Below are 17,306 nucleotides of genomic sequence, written 5' to 3'. Positions count from 1 at the left end.
AATTATAATCTATTTCATTAATTATATCCCAGTTTTTTCAAGTACCATGTTAACCATAAAAATGCCAACTTTGTAGGTTTTGAATTGTAAGTGCATGGTTTAGCTAAAGATACACTTTAATTTGTGGTTTTGTTTTTAACACTTTTTATTCTTAAAACCTTTAATGATTTATCACATTATGAAATAAATCCTCTTCATTTATACAGACCTGTTTGGAAGTGTCCACCAATTAAGTCAGTAGAAACTTTAACGTGTGAGTAGGTTATTGCAAAAAAGGTAGTTGATTTGGTTAATAAATATAAAATAACAAATACTTTGCTCAAGAAAAGGTTTGTAGTAGGAGCCAAGTGTATTTAATCTAAGTACCCCTTTTCTAAAATAAACTTTGTTAGAAAAAAAGATTTACAAAAATAAGTAAATAGTACTCACCACTTACCACTCTCCTCAGCTCCTGGACTCTTGAATGAAAACAGAGGCACAGGGAGTCTGCTCTTTTATCCTCTGAGCTGGGCTGGCTCCTCCCCCTCAGAATGTACCAAGTCCAGTGAGGGGTGAAACCTTCACAACTGTATATAGTGGCTGGCTGAATTAAATCAACAGTTACACAAACTCCATATAATACATCTATTCATTTGAAGATGGATAATGAATTTCTCATTTTGGGGTTAAATAAAGTGCGACTGATTGAATCATATGTGGGAAGCTATTCATTGATGATTATTGTTTGCACTTTTGAGCCTCTTTGTGTTTTTTGATCAAGAGATTTATACAGATGTAGGCATTCAAGTGCATGTTTAAACCTGGTTAATATGGAATCTTAATATCGAATTTTAAAACCAAAGGGTAATTTTGGTAGCTGAGCATAAAAATAACAGGAGCATAAATCTTTGAACATCATATCATCATAAATTATATTGATTTAGAAATATAAACATTATACTTAATGTCTAAGACTGACAGAGGTAGCTTAAATAAAAAGTACACAGAAGGATTGCACTTTACAAACATTTTATGCATCAAAGACTCACTTTATGTGGTTAAGTTTTGATGTGCTCTTTCTGACTATGTTAAATTGAAAACATTATTAAGATTAAAATATTATGGATTCTTTTAAAAAGCATATAAATCTTCTCTATGAATCCTTGCATTATTCCAGTAAAATACATGTACTTTTTAGAATCCACCGAATGAGGTAAGATTAATTTACTAGCCATATACAATTATAAAAGAATTTGTCTTTTTCACATAACCCAAACTTGCTGTCCATGAGATACAGAGAGGTCTGGGGCCATTATACAGCACCCCTGGAGCAATTGGCCTTGCTTAGGGGCCCAATGGAGAAAAAGCTGTGGGATTTGAACCAGCAACCTTCCATCCACAGGTGCAGATCCTTAGCCACAGAGCCACCACACTTTCCTCTTGGGATTATGAAATGGAAATATGTAGTAAAAGAAATTAGTAATCACATTAATGGATCAAAATATTAAAGATTTATGTCACTGATTGTATAACTTTAGTCTGTTTTCTTTGTAAATGTTTATTTTGTGACTCATTCAGTCCTGATTACTTTTGGAACAGTTTGACCTGTCTGTTTCAGCAGAGGTTCCAAGTGCTCTGTTGGTGCAGTGGGTTTAGCTGAGTGGTCCTCTCACCAGCTGGGAGGTCTGGGTTCAATTCCTGCTTAGGGCTGAAGTTTTTTTTTTCTAATAAACAAAGTCTACTTTTTAAAAACATGAAATAGTAAATATGTATAGTATATTAAGATTTTTATATAACTAGATAGTAAAAAAATCTTTAGGAATGAAAAACAGGTAGAGCACGCTACATTATGAGGTGTGCTGTTGGGTGCTGGATAGCTCAATGGGTTAGAGTATGGTATTAATGAGCTCAAGGTTGTGGGTTCAATTCCTGCATGGGCCATGAAATCCCATTTTCCATGGGGTGGTGTGGTGGCTCTATGGCTAAGGATCTGAGAGTGGCTGGTAGGTTGCTGGTTTGTATCCCACAGCTGGCACAGGAATCCTATTTCATTGGGTTCCTGAGTGAGGCCCTTTACCCCAAATGCTCCAGGGGTGCTGTACAAATGGCTGACCCTGCAGTCTGACCCCAAGCTTCTCTCCCTGTATGTGTGTCTCATACATGGGGTATGTGGAAAGACAAATTCCTAATATCATAAAAATATATATGGCCAATAAAGTGTTATTATCTATTGTCCTTTACCTCTATAGGGACACAAAAAGTTTTAAAAGTTAAAAGTCCAGATGTTTCCAAAACATCAATTTGTGATATTTTTGGCTGCTTAGTTACGTGATTCCATATTAATATAATCAGGTGGTATTAATTCAATGCCATTATTTATAACAGCAAGTGGTATTTACTATGTATTCTTTGAAAAGGATAAAAATAATTTCACATGTATATAAACTATATAGTGTTAGAAGCAGCATGTTTAAACTTTTGTATATCCCACTGTAATTTAATGATTTCGATGCCTAAAAAGATGTATGAAGAAGGTGGAATACTGTTGTGTACATTTTTTATATATTATGTTTTGTTTTTACTTTCTGCTATAAAATTATATATTTGGATTTTCTCTTTGTCGATGTAAACCTGAAAGAGGCACATTATGTTCACACCCTACAGTATAATAATAAACTATTTGTATATATCCAACTAAGCAATCTTGTTTTTATTCTATCTACTTACTTTTAAGTACTTTGATATTTGATATGCTGTCATACACAGTATACAATTCAATTTCTATAACTGGCAAAGAATTGTTCCTTACCTTTGACTTGGATTTAAACTCTGGCATTTTCTGGTGACTGTCCAAATATTCCACAAAGAAGTGCAGTCCCACAACTGAGTGTTTGTAAAAAGTTGCAGCACCTAGCAGATGCTGAACCTTTTAAGTACTCCTGCATTATCACCTGTGTCTTCTGAATGGCTGGATCTGTAGATGGGCTGGCTAATACTTGTTTAGTCATCGAAATCAGGTGTGTCACATTATGAACAATAGGGCTGTGCTAATTGACCATTTCGAGGACATGTTGGGATAGGTTCTTGATGAATTAGCCACACCTCTGAGTTAATGATGAGGGGTTTAATAACACAGCCTTGGAGACTAGTAGTCAGTCTGCTTCTGGCTCCTGGATGGGTAGGAGCTCCTGGCTTGCAGCTGTGTTAGCCCAAAGAGTGCTATGGAAGGTGAGTGGTTTTGATGTGTTTGTTGGGTTTGGGTGGTAATTTGAAGAAGGTTGTAGGTTTAAGTTTTTGATGGTTGAAGGTTTTAAAGGTGTTTAGAATATTTTTGTACTGTGAGTTTGGGAATGGTTTTTGTAGGTGATGGGTGGAAAGGTAACATATTCAGTTGAAACTTGACTGTCCAAATGTTCCACAAAGTAGTACAGTCCCACAAGTAAGTGTTTGTAAAAAAAAAAAAAAAAAAAATTGTTACCCAGCAGATCCTGAACCTGTAGATGGCCTGGCTAATACTTGTTTAGTCATTGGGAACAGGTGTGTGTCACATTATGAACAATAGGGCTTTGCAAATTGACCATTTTGAAGACATGTTGTGGTAGGTTCCTGGTGAATTAGCCACACCTCTGAGTTAATGAGGGTTTTAAAAATGCAGCCTTGGGTCTAGTAGTCAGTCTGTTTCTGGTTCCTGTAAGGGTAGGAGGTCATGGCTTGCAGCTGTTAGCCCAAAGACTGAGAAAGGTGGTGTTTTTTATGCTTTTCTTTTGGGGGGGGTGGGGAATTTGAAGTAGGTTGAAGGGTTTTAGAATATTTGTGCAATGTGGGTTTGGGAAGGTTTGTGGTACTTGTTGAGTTTAAATGTAGTATAATCAGTTGAAACTAGAGTTTTTTTCTGAAGATATGGAAGAAAAGTTACTTTCGTTTATTTTAATGTGTTCTGAAATCTGATGTTTATGCTTGTGAGGGTTATGTTCTTTGAATTGGAATGTTTTCAGCCATGGGTTGTGTTCTATAAGGTGGTAGGATTTAAACTTATGTTCTGCTTATGTTCATTTTGACTTTTTGAATTAAGTCAAAGTTTTAATTTTCAATGTGAATAGCCTGTTTTGGTTGTGTGTTATGTTGGAACTTTGCAATTTTCATGTTTTGGAATTTCTATTGCTTTGTATTGTATTTTTTTGAGAGTCATGCAATACAATGTAGAACTGAAATTGGAGCATTTATTTGCTCTACGATTGTGGAGGTAGTTTGTTTTTTCTTGATGGAAGTGTGCACAATTACATTAGTTTAGCAAGGGGTATTGTGCAGGAAGGGAGGTGTTAGTTTTGGGGGTCGGTTTGTTTCGATTTGTACAGATGCAGCCATTCAAAACGAGCTGGGTATGCTGTGGTACAACGCGGTGGGCGTGTTGCATCAAAACGCGCAATTTCGTGTCATACTGCAATTGACTGTATGCAAATTAGATTGTTAATAGTACCCGGAATCACCTTGTAAAACCACCAGGTGGAGCTCATAAAGCTTAACCTTGCATGTCCAGCATTTGAGCTGTCACCAGAAATTGCCAGTTTTGAATCCCGATCACTGCTGAGGGACAATCTTTATTCAATTAAGAATTTAAGTTGTATATTCTTTAGACTTTAAACTGTATTACAGCATGTTAATCATCCAACATTAAAAAGGGTATATTCGATGAAAGCAAGATTGCTCAGTTGGACAAAAGCACACAACCTACCTTTATCATAAATATTTTATGCATCAGTATTTACTGAAGATATTACTAATAGTATTAATGAATGTAGTTTTTTTTCAGTTCTGATATTCTATTCGTGGGATGCTACTCTTGACTTCCGAGCCTGTGAGCGGGTCAGTCTGTCATGCCATCCCGACATACACTTCTGAATACTTGGCTTTCTTTGGGTTGTCTCTCCTGGCTTCCGTGATTGAATGTTGAGCTGGCTTTCCTATTCTTATTGCCGGATATCACTCCGGACATCCGTGTCTGTGAGCGGGCTCCTTGCCTGGCTCTCCTTGGGTTGTTCATTCCGATATCAGTGATAGAATGTTGAACATGTTTTGCCCAGTCTGTGTTTTTTTTTGCTTGGTGTTGATTTTTCACTTCCCGGTTTCCCCTTCTTTATGGTCTCCCAGGTTTAATTCTGTTGTGGTTTGTGCTTTTTTTTTTGGCAAGTCTCCGGAGCTCTACCTGACCCCCCCCTTCCTCTACCCAATAAAGTTTTAATACCCTGGAGGAGGGGGCAGCTCTCAGCCGTGGACTCCTGGAGGTTTCCCTTCTGTTAAATGAGGTTTTTCCTCCCCCAAGTGCTATGCAGCTCACTTATTTGTTTGGACGTTAGGAGCCACCCATTAAGGGGGGGGCGTACTGTCCCGCCCCCTGCAGGGTGCTCCTACTGTCTTGTCCCTAGTTTCCTGTGCTTTGCTCTCCTTCCGGTGTCTCTCTCTCCTGGGGGCTATATATTTCTGGGTAACTTATTCTCCTTTGCTCAGCATTGATGTTTGGATATCCTGAGACCCCGCCTAGCACCAGGTCGCTGCTCCGTCCGTGGCCTGAGGGCATAGGTGTCACGCCCAGTACACCTAGAGGGCGCTCTACTTTCCTCCTGTTCCTAGTTCCATGTGATTTATTCTTGTCTTTTTGTGTAGCCTATTTATTTCCTGCTTCTGCTCTGCTACTCACTCAGCATTGACGTTTGGATGTCCTGAAATCCACCTAGCACCAGGTTGCCCCACCTGTTGCATGTTTTAACTTTGTCCTGGGCTCCCATGCACTCTGATCTCCCTGGCTCCGAGCTCCCACCACCTCTGGTCTGGGTTTCCATGCCCCTATGTGTTAATTGTTTCCCCTGTTCCATTAGGGTTTATTTTTGTTGTTTGATTTTCTGTTCTGCCTTTTTTTGTGTTGCTCCTCCGGAGCCCAGTCCAGCCCCCCCTTCCTCTACTCAATAAAGGTTTTTTTTTTTTTTTTTTTTTTACCTGAAGGAGGGGGCAGTTCTCAGCCGTGAACTCCTGGAGGTTTCCTTTCAGTTAAATGAGGTTTTTCCTCATTTTTCCTTTATGGCCTGAGGGCATAGGTGTCACACCCAGTACACCTAGATGGCGCTCTACTTTCCTCCTGTTCCTAGTTCCCTGTGATTATTCTTGTCTTGTTGTGTAGCCCATTTATTTCCTGCTTCTGCTCTGGTACTCACTCAGCATTGACATTTGGATGTCCTGAAATCTGCCTAGCACCAGGTCGCCCCACATCCGCTAACTGAGGGCATAGGTTTCTATACGGCATTTCCTGAACAGCTGAGCCCAGGCTAACCCCCGTCTTGCTCCTACGCATGGGGTCTTTTTGCTCTCCTGCCATTCCATGGTTCGTCCTTTCCGACCTCCGTGACAAAAGGTTTCTATATGCCAATCCAGAACTCTTTGCACTGCTGAGCCCGGGCTAACTCCCTGTTCGGCCTCTTTGCATGGGGTCTTTTTCTGCTCTCCTGCTATTTTATGGTTCTAAAAAACTTTTCTAAAAATTTAAAAAAAGATTACATTGGCATGCCTGTAGCTTTTTCACGAAACCTCCTTGAGTTACGAAAACACTGGCTGTGTGTACAAAGTACATTGTGACTGTTTTCACAGCCTTCACTGTCATTTTTAAGCCATTTTTTTTTACCACGCTGAATTATTCTTCTGTCCATATCTTTGGAAGGGAAGTGCAGAAAGCCTTCAAACAAATGCATTTTAAAGACCACGACTTGTGAAAGTGTTCACAGCCTCCAGGTAAAACATCAGTGAGCTAATTCTTTTTTTCAAACCTCTGGTTTTTCATTAATGCCTAATTATGCACTAACTGGAACCTCGGGGGCCGCTGTGTACACACATTCACAATGTGAGAAATACTGCTCAATACGGCTTTGTGGAAAAATTCCTATATCACCATAGGAAGCAAAACAGCGCAGCCTCCAATTACCAAGACTGTAAGCACGGGAATTAAGCTTTGTTTGATTTCTGAAACCCTTTATTTATGTCCTGTTTTCATTCAGGTAAGGGTAAACTATATACACAATACTGCTGACAGCAAGAAAATTCAAATTGTTACTCGGCAGCTTATTAGCAGCTGCACAATGCTGCAAGTAAGTGTTTTATACTTTCCAAGTCATGCTTTGTGTTGTGAAACTTTTTTTTAAGATGACACTACAGGTAATACTGGAATAGGGGGTCTTCATGACTCAATAGCATTTACACACCAGACAGCCCCCCTCACCTTATACAACCTTGCTTTGGGTTGAGAAACTGTTTTTTTTTTTTTTTTTTTTTTTGAAGAGAACACTGCAGGTAATACACTGGGATGGGGAGTGCTTCCAGTAATTTCTGGGTTTCCTGTGTCTTATTTCAGTTTCACATTGGTTCTGAAAGTTAACAGTTTTGTAAGACATACTGCGTTTTGGGAGTATTGAAACTGTTACTTGGCTTTCTTTGTGAGGGGAGTTATCCTGAGAAAAGATACTTTTCATTACTGTTTTCAAATATAGCTATTATGCTGTGCAGTGTGGGGTAGCGGTTTACTTATCAATAGTGCCTGGAATCTAAAACCATTAAAAGGGTTATGAACAACAGGAGGCCATTCACTCAATCTAGCTAATGTTATACTTAATTTTAATCTGAGGACCCTTTTCTGTTTTTTTTTTTTTTTTTTTTTTTTTTAAGAAGCTCAAGTTAAATGATCAAAAACAGTTGGACAGATGTTGAAGTTGACCCACAACTGGCTAAATGTCACTGAAGTCACTAGGTACTTGTGTGGAGGGGGGGGGAGATTTTAGGACCTTATGCGGTGCTTAGAGAATAGGTGTCCAGAAATCCATAGGACGAAAGACAGAATACGAGGTTGAATGGGCAGGCTAGGTCGGGTTTCCAGTAGTTAAGTCGGTACGGTGTCCAAATCAAAAAGCTGCGAAACAGAAATGAAGACAAAGCCGGGGACAGAGCAATCGGATATCCAGTAGTCAGGTCTGTGAGGTATCCAAATCCAAAAGCTGTGAGACAAAAATGAAGACGTTGCTGAAGACAAAACGAGGTCGGTATCCAGAAGTCAGTTCAGTAAGGTAAGCGCACAAGAGAAAGGCTAAGACATCTCAACAGTGAGCGAGGGTTTAAATGGGAAAGAGGGTGTGAGCAGTGCTAATTGCTCAACTAAGGTGCAGGTGTTGATGCGGAGAGGTGCACGCGGGAGTGCGGTTCGTGACAGTACCCCCCCCCTGCTCACGGGCGGCTCTGGATGCCGTAGACTGACGGAAGATCCTGATGAGGGACTTATCCAGGATGTCCCGTTCTGGAATCCACGATCTGTCCTTGGGACTTTATCCTTCCCAGTCTATTAGGTACTGGCACTGCCCCCAGTGCCAAGGTGGAAGTGCCATTGATGAGATGGCCGAGGTTGGGGTCTAGAGAGGGGAGACGGTGATAAGGCTTAAAAAGAGAAACGTGGAAGGTTGGGTGGATTCGAAGGGTAGGGGGGAGAGCAAGACAAAAGCTAACCGGGGTGATCCTGGAAACAACCCAGAAAGGGCCAACAAAATGGGGTCCCAACTTGACAGAGGTTGGCGTAATGGAATGTTCTTGGTTGATAACCAGACAAGTTGTCCCCTTTGGAGCCTGGGAAAGGGTCTTCTGTGCTTGTTTTCCAGAGTTTTAAGAGAAGACGTATATTGACAGATGGAGGGAATATCCGAGTCAGTTGGGGCTGCTATTCAGGAGGAGTGAGGGTTGATACCCCAAGGAGCAGAGGAAGGGTGAGACGCCGGTGGAGGAGAAGTAGAGGGAGTTATGGGCGTATTCGACCCAAGGTAGCAGAGAGTTCCAGACATCCTGGGATGGGGAAACGTAAGCTCACAGGTAGGTTAAAAGCTCCTGGCTCAGATGCTCGGTCTGGCCGTTAGCATCGGGATGATAGCCGGTGGCGAGGGAGTCGGAGGTCCCTAGAGCCTTGCAGAAAGCTTTCCAAAAGTGGAATGTAAACTGAGGGCCTCTGCCAGAGACTATATCAGTCGGTATGCCGTGGAGTCTGAAGACCTGATGAACGAAAACGTCCGCCATCTTCTGGGCAGTGGGTAACGAGGTAAGGGGAACAAACTGGGCGGCTTTGGAAAATCTAACAACGACAAGAATGACAGACTTGCCTTTACTTAACAGGAGATCAGCAAGGAAATCCACGGCGACGTGAGACCAGGGATGCTTGGGGATAGGGAGAGGTTGAAGGAGACCAGCTCTTCTGAGACAAGGTGTCTTGATCCTGGCACAAGTGGAACAAGCCTTAACAGTCGGTGACATCGGTCTTGAGGGAGGACCAACAGAAGTGAGAGGAGATGGCGCGTCGAACCCCCAGATGACCGGCAACGCGAGAGTCATGGCCCCAGCGGAGAATGTCGGAGCAGACCTGGTCAGCAACGAAAAGCTTATCCGGAGGGCACTGGGGGGGGAGTACGGGCTGGTTGGACAGTGAGCGTCGTACGAGGTTCTCAATGTTGCAGCGGATGGCGTCAATCTTATGAGGAGGGATAATGGGTTTAAGGGGTTTCTCAGTCAGGAAGATCATGCAGGTAGGAAAGGGCGTCAGCCTTGACATTCTAAGAGCCAGCAGTGTAAGTGATGAGAGAGTCAAATCGAGTGAAGAACAGGGACCACCAGGCTTGTCGGGGATTGAGTCGCCTTGCCAACTGGAGGTAGGTCAGATTCTTGTGATGGGTGAGGATGGTGAAGGGATGCAGGGCCCCCTCCAGCCAGTGTCTCCACTCTTCGAGAGCGAGTTTAATGGAGAGTAGCTCCCTGTCACCCAGAGAATTCATCTCGGTGGGAGACAATCTTCGGGAGAAAGGCACAGTGGTGAAGAGCGCCCCTGTCCCCATGACGTTGGGACAGGATAGCTCCGACTCTGTGAGAGGAGGCATCAACTTCCAGGACAAAAGGCAGAGAGGGGTCAGGGTGGTGGAGGAGTGGAGCAGAGGTGAAAAGGTGATGAAAGGTGCTTCAGGAGTCCATTTTGCCATGCTTGGAGCCCTTGCGGTCAAGGAGGTAATGGGGGGGCTGCGACAGAACTGAAGTGGCGTTAAAAATTGGCAAAACCCAGGAAGTGCTGAATCTGCTTCAAGTTCTTGGGGGTGGGCCAGTCCCTTATGGCCCTTCTTGGCAGGGTCCATCTGAACACCAAGTGGAGAAATGTCACCTAGGAATTGCACCCTAGACACATGAAAAAGGCAGTTCTCCAACTTGCCAAATAACTTGTCCTCAATGAGGCGACCAGGGACCTCCCGCACATGGGTTGTGTGTTCGTGAAGGGTGCTGGAGAAGACCAAGATATCATCCAGGTAGACCAGGACATACCGATTTAATAATATCCTGAAAAATGTCATTCGTGAAATTCTGAAAAACAGCCGAAGCGTTGGTGAGACCTAAAGGCATGATCTGGTTTTCGTAGTGGCCGTGAGTGGTAATGAAAGCCGTCTTGCATTCGTTGCCCTCGCAGATGCGGATGAAAGTTGTAGGCACTACGTAGGTCAAATTTTGAGAAGATGGTGGCGGCCCGGACAGATTCTTTGGCTGCGGGGATAAGAGGCAGATGGTAATGGTTCTGTACGGTAATTGCATTAAGCCTGCGGTAATCCACACATGGTCTTAAGGAGCCATCCTTTTTACCAACAAAAAACTTGCACAGGCAGGGGAGGCGGAGGGGTGACTAAATTCTGATTTCAGAGAGTCCTGGATGTAGGTTTCTAAGACCTTGGATTCCTGTACAGAGAGAGGGTAGATGCATCCACTGGGAAGTAAGGTACCTGGATTTTGATCGACTGGGCAGTTGTAAAGGTGATGTGGGGTGAGAGACAGTGCTTCCTGTTTACAAACTGCCAGATGAAGATTGGCGTAAGCAGGGGGTATAGTGGATGGGATATCTTGAGAGATGAGGGTGATTGGGAGTTTCTGGGGAAGTTGACAACAATGGGTTGTCACGCCCCACACTGTACCTCAAACGCCGTTCTGTCCCTGTCACACCCCACACTTTCCCTCGCAAATGACGTTACATTCTGGGAAAATCTGCTTCACAATCTCATCCCTGATTGAACCCATCACATTCTCACATGCATCAGATTCCTCAAATTCTCACTCCCTAAGCAATCATCCAATCACACCCCTTTCCTTTCAGTATTTAAACTCCCCTCACACACCTTCCCACGCTCACTACTGAGAAGCCTCTCGCAGTATTCTGCAGTGTGTGTTTCCTAGCCTTTTGACTGATCTCCCGTAAGAATCTTCTGCTTCCGCCTCTTGACCTCGCCTTCTGGATTTTGACTTTTGGATTGTTTTTGTATATCTCTCGTTACCAAACCCTTTGCCTCCCTAATCGACCCAGCCTTTGGATTTCGTCTTTCGCATTGTCCCTTTGCTACTCTGTGTTCTGTGGAATTCCGGTCAAGCATAAGGATCCTCCTATACTACCTATAGGTTCCCTGACATGGGTAATGCAGCGAGGGCTCCAGGCAGTGATATCATGGCAAGCCAGGAAATACGAGGATTGTGTACTTGCAACCAGGGAAAACCAAGATTAAGTGGAAGAGATGGGGAATGGATGAGGAGGAGCTGGATCTGTTCTTGGTGAGTAATACCAATATGCAGAGAGAGGGGGATCGTATGCCATTCCACCAATCCCGGAGAGAGGGAGGAGCTGTCGATGGACTGTATGTGGATGAGAGGGGAGACTGACAGCAGGGGAATCCTTAGAGGTGGCGAGACTGGAGTCTAGAAAGTTGCCCACAGCACCTGAATCAACAAAAGCCAAGATGGGTTCCCGAGAACTGCCCCAGGAAAGAGTAGCACGGAGGGAGAGCCCGGATGTGGAAGGACTGAGAGAATGGATACTGACCTTAGCAGGGGGATGGGTGGTGCGAAGGGGTTGGACTAGAGAGGAGGCTCTGAGGTGATTGGGGCCCCACAATAAAGATAGCATCCCTCAGAGTCGGCGGCTCTGTTCTTCAGGAATAAGACCGAAGGGGGAGTAGCCAGAGTAGGAACGGGAGGGGTTTGGCTAGAGCCCTACGTTGCTGCAGGTGGATGTCTAACTCTACGACCAGCGAAACAAAGCTCTCCAGCGTGGGACAGACCCCGGCGGAATTGATGAATGAGGGCCTCCTGATTCCAAGCAAGCTGGGAGGCCAGAACCCGAAAGTCTGTGATGTATTTCTGGAGAGGCTTTGCATCTTGCGATAGGACTGAAAGGCGAGAGGTGGCGAAATAGGATTGGGACTGTCTGAAGTTGGTTAACAGTGCTTGAATCTGAGATCTTCCAGGGCCCGGCCAGAGAGGTAGGCTACCATAAAATCAATCCTTTCTTTATCTGTAGGAAAGCAGTTTGGACGGAGATTATAAGCCACCCAGCACTGCATCAGGTAAACCTGGCATGTTCGGATTGCCATCGAATCGGTCCAGGGTGGGAGGAGGCATGGGGTTCCGGGGTGGGTGGGAAATGACAGGCTGGGGGGCAGACCCGGAGACAAAGTTAACTAATTGTTGAACGTTAGAGCTGAGCTGGTCCAGTGCCCGAGTACTTTGCCAGCAGCGCTGAAGGAAAATTAGAGCCTGCGGGGTCCATCTTAAGGCTCACTGTTCTGTCACTGAAGTCACTAGGGACTTGCTGTAAAAAGGTGTTAGGACCCTATGCGGTGCTGAGAGAATAGGTGTCCAGAAATCCAAAGGGTGAAAGACGGAATATGAGGTGAAGACCTGAAGGACGAAGATGTCAGCCATTTCCTGAGCAGTAGGTAACGAGGTAAGGTGCACAAAGTGGGCGGCTTTGGAGAATCTATTGACGATGACCATAATGACAGACTTGCCTTGACTTGGGGGAAGGTCAGTAATGAAGTCCATGGAGACGTGTGACCTGGGACTAGGGAGGGGTTGAAGGAGACTGGCTCTCTTGAGGCGAGGAGTCTTGGTGATGGCGCAGGTCGGACAAGATTTAATATAGTTGGCCACATTGGTCTTGAGAGAGAGGTGTGATGAGATGTCTGGTGAATCGAGAGTCATGAAAAAAAGGTTTATCCGGGGGGCACTGGGGTGGTACAGGCTGGCTGGAGAGAGAGCGGCGCACAAGGTTCTCAATGTCACAGCGGATAGCGGAAATGATCTTATTGGAGGGAACAATGGGTTCAGGGGAATTCTCAGAATCAGGGGGGTTGTGCAGGCAGGATAGGGTGTCTGCCTCGATATTCTTAGAGCTGGGTATATAGGTAATGAAGAAGTCGAATCGGGTGAAGAATAGAGACCATCAAGCTTGATGGGGGGTTAAGTTGCCTTGCTGACTGGAGGTAAGCCAGGTTCTTGTGGTCAGTAAGGATGGTCAAGGGGTGCATAGCCCCCTCCAGCCAGTGTCTCCACTCTTCTAGAGCGAGTTTGATGGAGAGTGGTTCCCTGTCACCCAAGTCATAATTAATTTTGGCAGGAGACAGTCTCTGAGAGAAAAAGGCACAGGGATGCAGAATGCCCCTGTCCCCATGGCACTGGGATAGGATGATGCCAATTCTGTGTGCCGAGGCATCCACTTGCAAGACAAGAGGTTGAGAGGGTCAGGGTGGTGGAGAAGTGGAGCAGAGGTAAAAAGGTACTTCAAGCAGAGAAAAGCACAGTCAGCTTCAGGAGTCCACTTACCCTGACTGGGACCCTTGTGAATCAAGGAGGTAATGGGCTCAGTGACAGAACTGAAGTCCCTGATGAAGCGATGATAAAAGTTGGTGAATCCCTGGAACTGTTGAATCTGCTTCAAATTCCTAGGGGTGGGCCAGTCCTTGATGGCTTCTGTCTTGGCAGGGTCCATCTTGATACCAAGTGGAGAAATAATGTAGCCTATAAATTGTACCTTGGAGATGTGAAAAAGGCATTTCTCTGCGTTCGCATACAGTTTGTTGTTGATGAGGCGATGGAGGACCTCCTGGATGCAAGTGATGTTCCTGAAGAGAGCTGGAGAAGATCAAGATGTAGACCAGAACAAACTGATTGATAATGTCCCTGAAGATGTAGTTCATAAAATTCTGGAAGACCGCAGGAGCATTCGCGAGGCCGAACGGCATGACTTGATATTCATAGTGACTGTGGGTGGTAATGAAAAGAGTTTTCCATTTGTTGCCCTTGTGGATGCGAATGAGGTTGTAGGCACCACGTAGATGGAGTTTAGAGAAGATGGTGGCACCCCTGATGGCTTCTATGGCTGCAGGGATAAGGGGTAGAGGGTAGTGATTCTTGATTGTACTGGCATTAAGGCTGCGGTAATCAACGCATGGTCTTAAAGAGCTGTCTTTCCTTTCGACGAAAAAAAAAACTTGCACATGCAGGGGATGAGGAGGGGCGACTTGAGTGAGTCCTGTATGTAGCTTTAAAAAAAAAAAAAAACCTGCAATGGTGGCTGTAGGTGTTACACTCTCCTCCACTTAATTCAATGTCCTCAGCGTAGGGCTATCCCATCCTGCAATGTTGTGCTCTTGGACTCCTGTGGGTTTGCGCCCTACACCCTGTGGTACCGCTGTGTTCATACAGTGTGAACATGTGATATTTAGAAATGTAAAAGATGTCAATATAATGCTATTAAGATTTGCTCTTTTAGTTTTGAAAAGAAATGTTTATTTGTTTAAAAAAACTCATAGCAATTGCACCCAATCTCACACTTATTTAAGTCAGTTATTTAAGACATCCACTACAGATGGTGACAGCACAGTGGTGAAACAGTTGTACACATCAATAGAAAGTCTTTTAGTACTGTTTGTGCTACAGTACTTGAACTTTATTATTGTTATTATTTTTTTATATTTTTCCATATTATATTCCCTATTAATTCAATTCTAAAAGTATGCTTTTCTGTTTGTTTCTGTTGTGTTTGTATGTGTGATTTCTACATTTGTAATGGCATATGATTTTGTGCATGTAGAAGAGACCTTATTATGAGTAAATTTAGAAGTTTTTTGTCAGTGTTTCAACTTTTGAATGTGTCTTGATGGAATGGAGGAGTGTTTAAAGTTTTAGTTTAAAAGCAATTAAATTTGTGGTAGATCAAATAAATGTGATCTTTTATTGTTTTGAGTAAGTTTGTGGGAAATTACTTTGTCTCCTTTTTTTAACTTTAAAGAACTTGAATATGTTTGAAAAATTGTTTTGTAGTGTGATGGACAGTGTTCTCAATTGTAAATTGTATTTTCAAAACTTTGTAATGCAAGATTTTTTGAAGTTGTTTAATTCTCAATGTCTGGTGTATTGTCACTTTGTTGTAGTTTTAGTATTGTAATTTGAGCACAATAAAGTTGCTGGGTGTGCTCTTTCAGGGTATTAGTGATTGAAAAGATGTGGGTATGTTTTGTTGTACAATATTGTATTAAGTTGTAGTGTTTGGTGATGTGGTTTCATGTTGTTAAATGATATGGGATGTTTATCCAAGGTTGTTTAATTGAAATTGAAGAAGTTTGATAAATGGCAATGTTTAACATCCTTTCAGGGTTTGAAGAGGCAGGTGGTAAGTAGCTGTTTGTAAATTCACATTTTTGTTTGAATGGAAACCTGAAAGAGGTTCTTTGTTCACAAGCTACAGTATAATAATTAACTATTTTATATATCCAATGGAGTAATGTTTTTATCTACCTTTTAAGCACTTTAATATTTAATGCTGTCATACAATATGAAGTTTAGTATTTTTTTTTACTGGTAAAATGTGCAGATGTGAGGTGGTGTCTGTCTTCCAAGAGGGATGTTTTTGGTCATTGCTGTGGACTGTAAAATTGGAATGGAATCTGCTATTTGTGTGCATGTTAATGAGGTGATGGTAGTTCTTTGAGGGGATCTTTTTTGTGTGCTAGAGGTGTAATTTTGAGTTGGTTGAAGCTAAAGCTGTAAATTGTGGTAGATTAAAGTTTATTGTTTTGAGTGAGTTTATGTAAGAAACACTGTTAAAATGTGTTGGATTGGAAAGAACTTTATTTTTCCAAAAGTGTTTTGTAGTGTAATGGACCCTGTTTTTCATTGTATATATTTGTAATACAAGAAATCTGACATGGTTGGAAACTCATCAACTGTCCATTTCAAGGTCCATCTACCTTTCTGGGATTGAAGAGGAATTGGGTGAGTACGTTTTTTGTGGGCGTTCTTGTAGTTGGGGTGTGGATTCATTTGCAGATTGCAGGTGTGTGTTTCTTGTTTCACTATTTAAGTTTGGGTAGTTGTTTGGAGTAATTGTAAGTAGAGCCTTGCATGTATTTGGCTATGTTTAAGTGTGAATAGTCTGGTTAGGTTTTGTATTGCAATGTTACTTTGGAAATTTGTATTTCTAATGCTTTGAAGTTAGGGTAAGGGTTAGTTTTGTGTGGTTTTGGGGGAGGGATTTTTTGAAATGTTGTATTTTATTTGGATGTTTAATGTAAATGAATCTGAAAGTTGTTTCTTTTGTTTTTCTACTTGGGTCATTTTGTTGGTGGTGGTGGGCAGATGTTTGTTTCATTGGGTACCTGTATATGTGCATGGAGTGTGGTGCAGATGAGGGAGGTGGTGTCTGTTTTCCAGGCGTGATGTATTTTTATTTCCTGACTATTGGAACTGAAGATGAAAATGGAGTACATCTTGAAGAGGCCTCATCAGGAGCAGTGTTTGAGTGGATATTTTTCTGTTGCAAGTGTTTCAACTTGAGAGTTTCTACAAGCAAGTCAAGTTTCTGGATGGAGTTGAGGAGCCTGTCTGAAGTAGTGATGGACTTTTAAAAGTTGTGGTATGTTAAGTGAATATGTTCTGTGTATTGTTTGGAGTAAGTGAATGGTCTGTTTTTGGACTGTAAAGAGCTTAATTGTGATGGAAACAAATGGATGGTGGATTGTTTTGTATTGTAAAGGATGTTCACTGCATGTTATGTTGTCAATTTTCATGATGTGGTTTAGTATTGTAATTTGAGCACAATAAAGTTTCTGGGAGTGCTCTTTGAGGATTTGTATGATGACTGAAAAAATTTGGATATGTTTGTTATACAATCTTGTTTTAAGCTGTGTTATATTTTTTGTGATTTGGGAAGGTATCCTTTGTGTGTGTTTTTTTCCAAATGAGCTAGAATGCAAGTTGTTTTAAAGAACAGTGTGTGATTGTTTTTTTAACATGATGTAAATTGTAATGTCTAACACTTTCATAGTTTGAAGAGGCAGGTGGTAAGTACCTATTTTTGTGTGTGGGGGGTTAGGGATAGGTTTTATCTCAGTAGATCTGGCTTGTTAGTTTGTTATGGGTTAACTTTGCTTCTAACCTTAGAACAATATGGCCATGTTCTG

The sequence above is a fragment of the Lepisosteus oculatus genome, chromosome 28, assembly GCF_040954835.1.
Source record: "Lepisosteus oculatus isolate fLepOcu1 chromosome 28, fLepOcu1.hap2, whole genome shotgun sequence".
Classification (NCBI taxonomy): domain Eukaryota; kingdom Metazoa; phylum Chordata; class Actinopteri; order Semionotiformes; family Lepisosteidae; genus Lepisosteus; species Lepisosteus oculatus.
The sequence above is the reverse complement of the archived record's forward strand: the minus strand, read 5'-3'. Positions refer to the sequence as shown.